Raw genomic sequence first — 13899 nt, 5'->3', positions numbered from 1 at the left:
GGCCCACAGGGCTGGCTAGCTGGCTAGCCAGCAAGCAGGTAGCAATGAAAGTAGGAATCTTTCTTTTTAACCCTGTAAGGGGGTGGTGCACTGTACCCGAAGATACTGCCATATCGGGTCAATGCATAGGGCGACGGAAGCAAGCTTCGAAATCGGCCCCCGTTCTCAAAAATCCATTTAATATATGGTCCCCAGATAGGGGACGTATCAGATATTAAACTGATAAGAACAGATACTACACTTGATCTTAGCCAAAAGGCCGAGAAGCGATAACCGTGAAAGGGGCGGGCCCAACAAGGTCCCCTTCATGGGCACTATCACTGCTTGCTGTCAGGGAGGCTGCCAGACAATTTTCCATGCACACTCTGGGCTGGGGGGCAGTCAACCACCAGTACACACAGCAGAACCTAAACCCATACCATTATTGCTAAGCAGCAAGACAGGGGCCCATTGCACTCCCACGGGGCCTTTTTAAATGCAATCCATAACCCGGATTTGCCAGGAACCCTTCTTACTCCTCCTACTTGCATGTGACACTGGGCTTAGGATCTGCATAGGAAACACACACACAAGCACACACCTACCTTTGTTGCCTGCAGATGCCTCCTTGGCTGTCCCCAAACGGTATCAAACCAACACCCACGGGAAGCTGTAAGCATAGAGGACATGCCTGCACCCCATTGGACTTACCTGTGTGGGTTAAATCCGGGTTATTTGACAACCTATGGCGGTGATGGTTCTGCTCAGGCAGAGCAGTGCTGATGCTCCTCATAAAGCTGTCGCTGCTGTGAAGGTTCTAGGTGACATCACAATCCCTATGGTTACATACACAACAAAGCTGGGTTGTTGTTGTTTACACTCTGCAAGGCCTGTGGAAGTGAGTGACATCATAGCACTGTAGTTCTGAGGGTTCTAGATGGATGCAACAATCTCCTGTTGCTTCTATGAAGGCCATAATAGACGACATCACCAAACAGCTCCATAGTCACATACACAGCAAAGGAGAGATGTTGTTTACACCTAGTGATGTCAGTGGTATTGAGTGACATCACAGCACAGTGCTAAGGCTCCTGGGCCTGGACACAGCAGCGGCTGCAATATCTCAACGGAGAATACGTTTATATATATGTGTGTGTGTGCGCGTATATATATATATATATATATATATATATATATATATATATATATATTTCTCCGCCGAAATCACTTTTAAACCCATTTCCACCTTTTTTTCCCTTCTCTTCCTCTTACTTTTTTTTCACGTTTTTTTACGTTTTTCTCCTTTTCGCCTCTTTTCTGGGCGTATTATTCTTCTTTTTCTTCTTTTTTTTCGTCTAATGCATACCCCATCAGTGCAGCAATGCTTATTCAATACCGCCAGCAGATGAAGACACTGGGGGATAATTTTCTAAGGATTTATACTGATTTTTCCTGTCTGAATTTGTCGCACAGAAAGTTGCAGGCCAAATATGTGTGACATTTCTGCGACTTTAGCTTCTAGAGCATTTTTACAACATTATACATAGGTGCTGAATACATAAAAAGCGACTGTTCAGCGACAGACAAGTCGCATCGGCTGAAAGTAGGCCAGAATGTCAGTCCATGTTGGAGCAGGTTTAGATACAGTCTAAAGCATAGATCTCAAAGTCTGTGCACAGAATTTAGCAAGGGCCTCGCACCTTCTGATGCATCAGGTAGGTGCACTATAGCATAGCCTAACCCTCTGTACTTTGGTCTATATTGATGCGGGACATAGACAGCCAGCTGATGACCAATCCATTAGTGCAATGGATGGCTGGAAGCATTTGTCTTTGCCTTTGCAATACCACAGAAGCAATGCATGGTCAATGTACAGCAATGACACACCTGTGTGAACAGCCAGGAGACCCCCCCATGTTATGTTACATAGTTACATAGTTAGTACGGTCGAAAAAAGACATATGTCCATCAAGTTCAACCAGGGAATTAAGGGGTAGGGGTGTGGCGCGATATTGGGGAAGGGATGAGATTTTATATTTCTTCATAAGCATTAATCTTATTTTGTCAATTAGGAACATTCAGCACCCACCCGCTATCAAGGCAGCTGCCTATCATGTCATGCCCTACCTGCACAGGTGTGCTGGCTACTCAAATGATCCAATTAAGGAGGCCATTTAGTCAGCAGCAGCAGAAGTCCTGTGCCTGGACGCTCCAACAGCGGCCAGACACAAGCAGAAGCAGCAGAAGCAGCAGCAGCACCACCTTTTGTTTTTTGGCTGCAGCAGCAGCAGCAGCAGCAAGGCCCACAGGGCTGGCTAGCTGGCTAGCCAGCAAGCAGGTAGCAATGAAAGTAGGAATCTTTCTTTTTAACCCTGTAAGGGGGTGGTGCACTGTACCCGAAGATACTGCCATATCGGGTCAATGCATAGGGCGACGGAAGCAAGCTTCGAAATCGGCCCCCGTTCTCAAAAATCCATTTAATATATGGTCCCCAGATAGGGGACGTATCAGATATTAAACTGATAAGAACAGATTTTTTTTTTTACATTTTTATTGAAAAAACTCAAAAACTTAAATACATCACAAGAAAATTTTTACAATACTTCAAATACTGTTTTCCATAAATGTAAATTCCACATAGCTAATGCTTTTTTCTGCCCAAATCTCTTTTTATCAATTAAATAGTACAAGTAAACTTCACTGTATATCATCTTCAAACATTCTTTTTCACAAATAAAATCTCTTTTGAAGACAAGGATATTACGAACTTTCCATAATACATTTTTTGTACAGTTGATAAAAATCCACAAAATTCTCTCTTTTTCTTTCGTAACTCCATCACTTTTGCCATATAAAACAACTTCATGATTTAAAACTTTTAGACCTGTTAGGAATTTCAATAAAGAACCAATTAGTCTAAAAACCTTTTGTGCAAAATAACAATTCCAGAAAAGGTGCAAAACAGTTTCATCTATATTGCAATTTTCCCGGGGACAGACACATACAGCATTTAGACCTCTTCTATATTGGAAAAATCTTACCGGAAGACACTCATGGATAATCATCCATGCTAAATCCTTGAGCTCATTAAAAAGATATGGCTCGTTTACCTTTTTCCATATTTGTACACACCTATTATAAGAAAAATTAGAGACCATACATATTTCTTCTTGCAAATTTAACTGTACTTCTATCTTGCGAGCATCCCTCAAGGTTAACAAGTCAAAGTCTTTAAGGTTATACATACGTATTATTTTTTCTAAGATGGCATAATGTTTAGGCGGAGTTAAAAGTACAGGAGAAGATAATGATAAAAACACCCATTTTCTTCTTCTAAAAATATGTCCCGCAGAGTACTTTAAAAAACAGGACCATACACTTTTCATAAAAAGTCCCCTAAAACACCAACTAAAAAACCTTAAGTATAAAAATTTTCTAATACAGGGAACCTGTTTTCCTCCATTTTTTTGTGACTTATACATAATATCTCTTTTTAATTTTTCTGCTTTAGAACTCCATAGAAACTCAAAGAGAATCCTCTGAAGTTGCCTAGACATAAGTTCATTAGGAGGATAAATCATATTTAAATAGAGCATAATGGGTATTAGCATAGCCTTAATCACCAAAATTTTACCTTCTAAAGATAATTTCCTAAGGGACCAAAAGTCTACGTTCTTCTTTACCTTTTCTTTTACCATTAGCCAACTTTCCTCACCATTGTTATTTTTATCAAAGATGACTCCAAGGATTTTTATTTTTTCTGACTGTAATTTTAGGTTTGGTATTTGCACGTTTTCCCATTTACCTATATAAAAACAGTCACATTTAGATAAATTAAGTTTAAAAGCAGAAGCTTTACAAAAGAAATCAGTAACATCAACAACTCTTTGTAAAGAGAAGGAACTTTCACAAAAAACATTAATATCATCCATATAGCCACACACTTTAAGGGTGGCATTATTACCTCCAGGAACTGGCACTCCTTTTATTATTTTATCATTCCTTATTAAGTTTAACAGAGGTTCTATTGCACATATGAACAGTATAGGAGACAGAGGGCAGCCTTGCTTTACCCCTGATGATAAATTAATAAAATCTGTAAGGAAACCATTTATTAAAATCCTGCTAAAAGAACCTTTATATAAGAGAGCAATTTGCTTAATAAGTATGTTAGGAAAACCCATGCGTTGTAAAACCATCCATAAAAAACAATGTGATACTCTATCGAACGCTTTATGAAAATCTAGAGATAGAATGGCTATATTTTGATTCCGCTCTTGCTGATACCATATGACGTCCCTAATAGCATTTAAAGGTTCAGCTACACTCCTTCCTGGGACACCACATACCTGATCCACATGGATGACCTTGTGCAAAAATGGCTTCATTCTGTTAACAAAAATTTTTGACATAATCTTATAATCAACATTAAGAAGCGTAATTGGTCTCCAATTTTCTAAGCTGTTCCTATCCCCCTTTTTGGGGATCAGAGACACTATACCACTCCTCCAAGATAAAGGTAGAACATCAGAATTAAAAGCCTCCTTAAAAATATTAAGCAAATCATCTTTAAAAATTTCCCAAAAGGTTTTATAAAACTCTACAGGAAGTCCATCAGAACCTGGTGTTTTACCTGTGGATAAACTTTTAGCAGCAATTTCTAATTCTTGGCATCTTACTTCTGTGCAAAGTGCATCTTGGTCCTCCTTACTTAAACCACAATCTAAAGTGCTTAGGAGAAAATTAGCAGCAGATATATCAATGGGTTTCTCATTAAACAGATCTTGATAAAAGGATTTAGCTTTGGATAACATTCCTACATTAGTAGTTTCATCCTCAATGTTAATCATTAACTTTTTTGTTTCCATTACCTTTTTAAAAAAGAATCTTGTACACTTTTCATCCTTCTCTTTACATTCAACTTTGGAGTTAAAAATTATTTCTTTCCCTTTGTTAGTTATAGCCTTCTGAATATCACTTTTAACACTTAAAATCAGATCGTCTACATATACACCCAGCTCTTTGAGTTGATAATAGGTTTGTAGTTTTGTGTTAAGATCTCTATACCATTTCAATTTCTCTTTTGTTTTTTTAACACCCATCTTAATAAAATACTCTTTAAATTTTACCTTGCAGAATTCCCACCATGCTAAAAGAGAATTAAAATTAGTCCTTGAGTTCTGCAATTTTTTAAAAAGATAGATAAAATTACATTTAATTTCTTCATCTTCAAGCAAAGAGACATTCAGACGCCAGACTCCTTTGGCTCTGCAAACCCCATCAAACTTACATGTAGCAGATAAAATCTTATGATCTGAAAAAAAGGTAGAAGTCAATTGCATGTTCCCATAAAATGCAAATCCAGAAGCAAAAATATAATCAATCCTTGACATAAAAAGGCTATTCCCCCAGGTATACCCAGGGTCATTAGGGAAAGAGGTTCTCCACAAATCTTTTAAATTAAAATCAACTATAAAATCCTTTAGTTGTTTTTCAGTCTTATCTTTCCTTTGTTCAGATCCTCCAGCCCGCTCCTCTCCTGCCATTATACAATTAAAATCACCAGCGATGATAAGCGGGGATGAACCCGGTAAATAAAACTGAATTTTCTCTAATAAATCAGATCTTTCATCCTTATCTGGAGAGGCATATACATTTAAAAGTCTCATATTCATGTCATTATAAATAATATGAACGAGCAGGGCTCTACCGGGTACAATGTCTGTGAAGGAGGTAACTTTATACTCACTGCTCTTGAACAGTATGCCAACACCAGTCACTTTCCTCTCATTATCCCCTGACCACACAGACGGGCCAAGAGTCCATTCAGATCTCAAAGATGAATAATTGATATCATAATCAATGGCACATTCCTGTAAAAATAAAATGTCTGTAGGCAAAGAAGACAAGAAAGAAAATAAAGCAGCCCTCCTCTCTGGGCTCTTCAAACTCCTCACATTGAAGGAGGAGATATTAACACTTGGTAGCTCCTGGGTCATTCATTATCCTCAGACAAAGAACCCCAATCTGTAGGTGGTGACACAAATTCCTCAATATTAACAGGGTCGGATGCTGTTATAACCTTTTGGCAGACAATCTCCACGTTCCCCTCGTCCGCAATAACTCGACCACTCCTTTTGATGTTAAGGCCCTTTTCCTCTTTCCGGTCTCTGCTTTTCCTCTTTCGCCGTTCTTCTACATCCATCTCCTCTGTATCCCTTCTGGGCGGTCCAGGACCCTCAACTTCCATGAGAGGAGAACCCCTCACTTCTGTCTCAGGTCCCACGACCTTCCCCGGGGACACAATGCTTTTGGAGACATGAGCCACAGCAGGTATCACAGGAATTCCGGTAGCAGAAGACTCAGGCATCACTTTCAGGGTGTGGGTCTTAGGCACAGGCACAGCATCCATGGAGCTCTTCCTCATCGAGGGACCAGCCGACGTAGCCACAATATTGGCCCAGGAGCGTTGAGGACAATCCTTAAAAGCGTGTCCTTTCTGCTTACACACATTACACAGAATCTCATTTTGACAGTCCAAAGTGGTGTGGCCTTTTTGGCCACATCTTTTGCAAATAACCACTTCCTCTTTGCAAGATTCTTGTGTATGACCATATTCATGGCATTTCCTGCAATAATACGGCATCCCAGGGTAGAATAAATAGCCACGTTTACGCCCAATTAAAAAATTTGCAGGTGGGCGACACAGACCTCCAATTCCTCTCACATCTTCTCTGAACTTAACAGCAAACTTATGCTTTCCAGTCCAAAAGTCCATTGCATTCATTATTTTATGAGAGTATTTGACTTCCGCACAATATTGGTTTAAAAATAAGACAATGTCTCTTATATCCACGTATGGATCGTGCATAGTAACCACCAGTGGAACATCACCATTAGAATATAGAGCAATGAAAACAAGTCCTTTCATATCCTCCTCATTGGCAAGCTCCCGAACTTTCTCAAACATATGGTCACATGCAGATGCGGAAGTCAAGGTAAGAATGAAAAGTCCTTTACCTGGGTCTTTTAGGCAAAACACATCTTCTCTCTGAATGTGCAATAAATCCAGCATAATTCTCTTGACAAAAAATTCCAAAGTCATCTTCTCCTTTTTCTCCTCATCCACTTCAATACGGAAGGTGTTCTTAATCCGAGTTTCAGTATGCGCAGCAAACCTAAGGGTCGCCATGGGGGATCGCCTTCCCGTTCTTTGTAAGTCCTCCTCCTATAGCAGCATGAGGCTTAAGACGGCTAAAAAACCGCCGATGCCTCAAGGCCGAAGGTTCGACGAACTCAGAGCCCCTTGACAAGATACAAGATCTTAGCCAAAAGGCCGAGAAGCGATAACCGTGAAAGGGGCGGGCCCAACAAGGTCCCCTTCATGGGCACTATCACTGCTTGCTGTCAGGGAGGCTGCCAGACAATTTTCCATGCACACTCTGGGCTGGGGGGCAGTCAACCACCAGTACACACAGCAGAACCTAAACCCATACCATTATTGCTAAGCAGCAAGACAGGGGCCCATTGCACTCCCACGGGGCCTTTTTAAATGCAATCCATAACCCGGATTTGCCAGGAACCCTTCTTACTCCTCCTACTTGCATGTGACACTGGGCTTAGGATCTGCATAGGAAACACACACACAAGCACACACCTACCTTTGTTGCCTGCAGATGCCTCCTTGGCTGTCCCCAAACGGTATCAAACCAACACCCACGGGAAGCTGTAAGCATAGAGGACATGCCTGCACCCCATTGGACTTACCTGTGTGGGTTAAATCCGGGTTATTTGACAACCTATGGCGGTGATGGTTCTGCTCAGGCAGAGCAGTGCTGATGCTCCTCATAAAGCTGTCGCTGCTGTGAAGGTTCTAGGTGACATCACAATCCCTATGGTTACATACACAACAAAGCTGGGTTGTTGTTGTTTACACTCTGCAAGGCCTGTGGAAGTGAGTGACATCATAGCACTGTAGTTCTGAGGGTTCTAGATGGATGCAACAATCTCCTGTTGCTTCTATGAAGGCCATAATAGACGACATCACCAAACAGCTCCATAGTCACATACACAGCAAAGGAGAGATGTTGTTTACACCTAGTGATGTCAGTGGTATTGAGTGACATCACAGCACAGTGCTAAGGCTCCTGGGCCTGGACACAGCAGCGGCTGCAATATCTCAACGGAGAATACGTTTATATATATGTGTGTGTGTGCGCGTATATATATATATATATATATATATATATATATATATATATATATTTCTCCGCCGAAATCACTTTTAAACCCATTTCCACCTTTTTTTCCCTTCTCTTCCTCTTACTTTTTTTTCACGTTTTTTTACGTTTTTCTCCTTTTCGCCTCTTTTCTGGGCGTATTATTCTTCTTTTTCTTCTTTTTTTTCGTCTAATGCATACCCCATCAGTGCAGCAATGCTTATTCAATACCGCCAGCAGATGGAGACACTGGGGGATAATTTTCTAAGGATTTATACTGATTTTTCCTGTCTGAATTTGTCGCACAGAAAGTTGCAGGCCAAATATGTGTGACATTTCTGCGACTTTAGCTTCTAGAGCATTTTTACAACATTATACATAGGTGCTGAATACATAAAAAGCGACTGTTCAGCGACAGACAAGTCGCATCGGCTGAAAGTAGGCCAGAATGTCAGTCCATGTTGGAGCAGGTTTAGATACAGTCTAAAGCATAGATCTCAAAGTCTGTGCACAGAATTTAGCAAGGGCCTCGCACCTTCTGATGCATCAGGTAGGTGCACTATAGCATAGCCTAACCCTCTGTACTTTGGTCTATATTGATGCGGGACATAGACAGCCAGCTGATGACCAATCCATTAGTGCAATGGATGGCTGGAAGCATTTGTCTTTGCCTTTGCAATACCACAGAAGCAATGCATGGTCAATGTACAGCAATGACACACCTGTGTGAACAGCCAGGAGACCCCCCATGTTATGTTACATAGTTACATAGTTAGTACGGTCGAAAAAAGACATATGTCCATCAAGTTCAACCAGGGAATTAAGGGGTAGGGGTGTGGCGCGATATTGGGGAAGGGATGAGATTTTATATTTCTTCATAAGCATTAATCTTATTTTGTCAATTAGGAACATTCAGCACCCACCCGCTATCAAGGCAGCTGCCTATCATGTCATTCCCTACCTGCACAGGTGTGCTGGCTACTCAAATGATCCAATTAAGGAGGCCATTTAGTCAGCAGCAGCAGAAGTCCTGTGCCTGGACGCTCCAACAGCGGCCAGACACAAGCAGAAGCAGCAGAAGCAGCAGCAGCAGCAGCAGCACCACCTTTTGTCTTTTGGCTGCAGCAGCAGCAGCAGCAGCAAGGCCCACAGGGCTGGCTAGCTGGCTAGCCAGCAAGCAGGTAGCAATGAAAGTAGGAATCTTTCTTTTTAACCCTGTAAGGGGGTGGTGCACTGTACCCGAAGATACTGCCATATCGGGTCAATGCATAGGGCGACGGAAGCAAGCTTCGAAATCGGCCCCCGTTCTCAAAAATCCATTTAATATATGGTCCCCAGATAGGGGACGTATCAGATATTAAACTGATAAGAACAGATACTACACTTGATCTTAGCCAAAAGGCCGAGAAGCGATAACCGTGAAAGGGGCGGGCCCAACAAGGTCCACTTCATGGGCACTATCACTGCTTGCTGTCAGGGAGGCTGCCAGACAATTTTCCATGCACACTCTGGGCTGGGGGGCAGTCAACCACCAGTACACACAGCAGAACCTAAACCCATACCATTATTGCTAAGCAGCAAGACAGGGGCCCATTGCACTCCCACGGGGCCTTTTTAAATGCAATCCATAACCCGGATTTGCCAGGAACCCTTCTTACTCCTCCTACTTGCATGTGACACTGGGCTTAGGATCTGCATAGGAAACACACACACAAGCACACACCTACCTTTGTTGCCTGCAGATGCCTCCTTGGCTGTCCCCAAACGGTATCAAACCAACACCCACGGGAAGCTGTAAGCATAGAGGACATGCCTGCACCCCATTGGACTTACCTGTGTGGGTTAAATCCGGGTTATTTGACAACCTATGGCGGTGATGGTTCTGCTCAGGCAGAGCAGTGCTGATGCTCCTCATAAAGCTGTCGCTGCTGTGAAGGTTCTAGGTGACATCACAATCCCTATGGTTACATACACAACAAAGCTGGGTTGTTGTTGTTTACACTCTGCAAGGCCTGTGGAAGTGAGTGACATCATAGCACTGTAGTTCTGAGGGTTCTAGATGGATGCAACAATCTCCTGTTGCTTCTATGAAGGCCATAATAGACGACATCACCAAACAGCTCCATAGTCACATACACAGCAAAGGAGAGATGTTGTTTACACCTAGTGATGTCAGTGGTATTGAGTGACATCACAGCACAGTGCTAAGGCTCCTGGGCCTGGACACAGCAGCGGCTGCAATATCTCAACGGAGAATACGTTTATATATATGTGTGTGTGTGCGCGTATATATATATATATATATATATATATATATATATATATATATATATTTCTCCGCCGAAATCACTTTTAAACCCATTTCCACCTTTTTTTCCCTTCTCTTCCTCTTACTTTTTTTTCACGTTTTTTTACGTTTTTCTCCTTTTCGCCTCTTTTCTGGGCGTATTATTCTTCTTTTTCTTCTTTTTTTTCGTCTAATGCATACCCCATCAGTGCAGCAATGCTTATTCAATACCGCCAGCAGATGGAGACACTGGGGGATAATTTTCTAAGGATTTATACTGATTTTTCCTGTCTGAATTTGTCGCACAGAAAGTTGCAGGCCAAATATGTGTGACATTTCTGCGACTTTAGCTTCTAGAGCATTTTTACAACATTATACATAGGTGCTGAATACATAAAAAGCGACTGTTCAGCGACAGACAAGTCGCATCGGCTGAAAGTAGGCCAGAATGTCAGTCCATGTTGGAGCAGGTTTAGATACAGTCTAAAGCATAGATCTCAAAGTCTGTGCACAGAATTTAGCAAGGGCCTCGCACCTTCTGATGCATCAGGTAGGTGCACTATAGCATAGCCTAACCCTCTGTACTTTGGTCTATATTGATGCGGGACATAGACAGCCAGCTGATGACCAATCCATTAGTGCAATGGATGGCTGGAAGCATTTGTATTTGCCTTTGCAATACCACAGAAGCAATGCATGGTCAATGTACAGCAATGACACACCTGTGTGAACAGCCAGGAGACCCCCCCATGTTATGTTACATAGTTACATAGTTAGTACGGTCGAAAAAAGACATATGTCCATCAAGTTCAACCAGGGAATTAAGGGGTAGGGGTGTGGCGCGATATTGGGGAAGGGATGAGATTTTATATTTCTTCATAAGCATTAATCTTATTTTGTCAATTAGGAACATTCAGCACCCACCCGCTATCAAGGCAGCTGCCTATCATGTCATGCCCTACCTGCACAGGTGTGCTGGCTACTCAAATGATCCAATTAAGGAGGCCATTTAGTCAGCAGCAGCAGAAGTCCTGTGCCTGGACGCTCCAACAGCGGCCAGACACAAGCAGAAGCAGCAGAAGCAGCAGCAGCACCACCTTTTGTTTTTTGGCTGCAGCAGCAGCAGCAGCAGCAAGGCCCACAGGGCTGGCTAGCTGGCTAGCCAGCAAGCAGGTAGCAATGAAAGTAGGAATCTTTCTTTTTAACCCTGTAAGGGGGTGGTGCACTGTACCCGAAGATACTGCCATATCGGGTCAATGCATAGGGCGACGGAAGCAAGCTTCGAAATCGGCCCCCGTTCTCAAAAATCCATTTAATATATGGTCCCCAGATAGGGGACGTATCAGATATTAAACTGATAAGAACAGATACTACACTTGATCTTAGCCAAAAGGCCGAGAAGCGATAACCGTGAAAGGGGCGGGCCCAACAAGGTCCCCTTCATGGGCACTATCACTGCTTGCTGTCAGGGAGGCTGCCAGACAATTTTCCATGCACACTCTGGGCTGGGGGGCAGTCAACCACCAGTACACACAGCAGAACCTAAACCCATACCATTATTGCTAAGCAGCAAGACAGGGGCCCATTGCACTCCCACGGGGCCTTTTTAAATGCAATCCATAACCCGGATTTGCCAGGAACCCTTCTTACTCCTCCTACTTGCATGTGACACTGGGCTTAGGATCTGCATAGGAAACACACACACAAGCACACACCTACCTTTGTTGCCTGCAGATGCCTCCTTGGCTGTCCCCAAACGGTATCAAACCAACACCCACGGGAAGCTGTAAGCATAGAGGACATGCCTGCACCCCATTGGACTTACCTGTGTGGGTTAAATCCGGGTTATTTGACAACCTATGGCGGTGATGGTTCTGCTCAGGCAGAGCAGTGCTGATGCTCCTCATAAAGCTGTCGCTGCTGTGAAGGTTCTAGGTGACATCACAATCCCTATGGTTACATACACAACAAAGCTGGGTTGTTGTTGTTTACACTCTGCAAGGCCTGTGGAAGTGAGTGACATCATAGCACTGTAGTTCTGAGGGTTCTAGATGGATGCAACAATCTCCTGTTGCTTCTATGAAGGCCATAATAGACGACATCACCAAACAGCTCCATAGTCACATACACAGCAAAGGAGAGATGTTGTTTACACCTAGTGATGTCAGTGGTATTGAGTGACATCACAGCACAGTGCTAAGGCTCCTGGGCCTGGACACAGCAGCGGCTGCAATATCTCAACGGAGAATACGTTTATATATATGTGTGTGTGTGCGCGTATATATATATATATATATATATATATATATATTTCTCCGCCGAAATCACTTTTAAACCCATTTCCACCTTTTTTTCCCTTCTCTTCCTCTTACTTTTTTTTCACGTTTTTTTACGTTTTTCTCCTTTTCGCCTCTTTTCTGGGCGTATTATTCTTCTTTTTCTTCTTTTTTTTCGTCTAATGCATACCCCATCAGTGCAGCAATGCTTATTCAATACCGCCAGCAGATGGAGACACTGGGGGATAATTTTCTAAGGATTTATACTGATTTTTCCTGTCTGAATTTGTCGCACAGAAAGTTGCAGGCCAAATATGTGTGACATTTCTGCGACTTTAGCTTCTAGAGCATTTTTACAACATTATACATAGGTGCTGAATACATAAAAAGCGACTGTTCAGCGACAGACAAGTCGCATCGGCTGAAAGTAGGCCAGAATGTCAGTCCATGTTGGAGCAGGTTTAGATACAGTCTAAAGCATAGATCTCAAAGTCTGTGCACAGAATTTAGCAAGGGCCTCGCACCTTCTGATGCATCAGGTAGGTGCACTATAGCATAGCCTAACCCTCTGTACTTTGGTCTATATTGATGCGGGACATAGACAGCCAGCTGATGACCAATCCATTAGTGCAATGGATGGCTGGAAGCATTTGTCTTTGCCTTTGCAATACCACAGAAGCAATGCATGGTCAATGTACAGCAATGACACACCTGTGTGAACAGCCAGGAGACCCCCCCATGTTATGTTACATAGTTACATAGTTAGTACGGTCGAAAAAAGACATATGTCCATCAAGTTCAACCAGGGAATTAAGGGGTAGGGGTGTGGCGCGATATTGGGGAAGGGATGAGATTTTATATTTCTTCATAAGCATTAATCTTATTTTGTCAATTAGGAACATTCAGCACCCACCCGCTATCAAGGCAGCTGCCTATCATGTCATGCCCTACCTGCACAGGTGTGCTGGCTACTCAAATGATCCAATTAAGGAGGCCATTTAGTCAGCAGCAGCAGAAGTCCTGTGCCTGGACGCTCCAACAGCGGCCAGACACAAGCAGAAGCAGCAGAAGCAGCAGCAGCACCACCTTTTGTTTTTTGGCTGCAGCAGCAGCAGCAAGGCCCACAGGGCTGGCTAGC

The 13899-nt window shown here is 42.7% G+C and overlaps 4 non-coding genes across 4 annotated transcripts; all 4 read right to left on the bottom strand.

Moving 5' to 3' along the window:
- Window positions 1-80: 80 nt before the first annotated feature.
- Window positions 81-271, bottom strand: LOC130317892 (U2 spliceosomal RNA). Its single transcript, XR_008864898.1, has one exon. It is a non-coding gene; the product is annotated as a U2 spliceosomal RNA (small nuclear RNA).
- A 2088-nt stretch (window positions 272-2359) lies between these two features.
- On the bottom strand, window positions 2360-2556 carry LOC130317998 (U2 spliceosomal RNA). The gene has a single exon (XR_008864990.1). It is a non-coding gene; the product is annotated as a U2 spliceosomal RNA (small nuclear RNA).
- A 6865-nt stretch (window positions 2557-9421) lies between these two features.
- LOC130317891 (U2 spliceosomal RNA) lies at window positions 9422-9612 on the bottom strand. The gene has a single exon (XR_008864897.1). It is a non-coding gene; the product is annotated as a U2 spliceosomal RNA (small nuclear RNA).
- Window positions 9613-11700: 2088 nt separating this feature from the next.
- On the bottom strand, window positions 11701-11891 carry LOC130317889 (U2 spliceosomal RNA). Its single transcript, XR_008864895.1, has one exon. It is a non-coding gene; the product is annotated as a U2 spliceosomal RNA (small nuclear RNA).
- Between the last annotated feature and the right edge of the window lie 2008 nt (window positions 11892-13899).

This window comes from Hyla sarda, unplaced genomic scaffold (assembly GCF_029499605.1).
Source record: "Hyla sarda isolate aHylSar1 unplaced genomic scaffold, aHylSar1.hap1 scaffold_204, whole genome shotgun sequence".
NCBI lineage: Eukaryota > Metazoa > Chordata > Amphibia > Anura > Hylidae > Hyla > Hyla sarda.
Note: the sequence above shows the minus strand (reverse complement) of the source record. Positions and strands in the feature narration are given on the sequence as shown.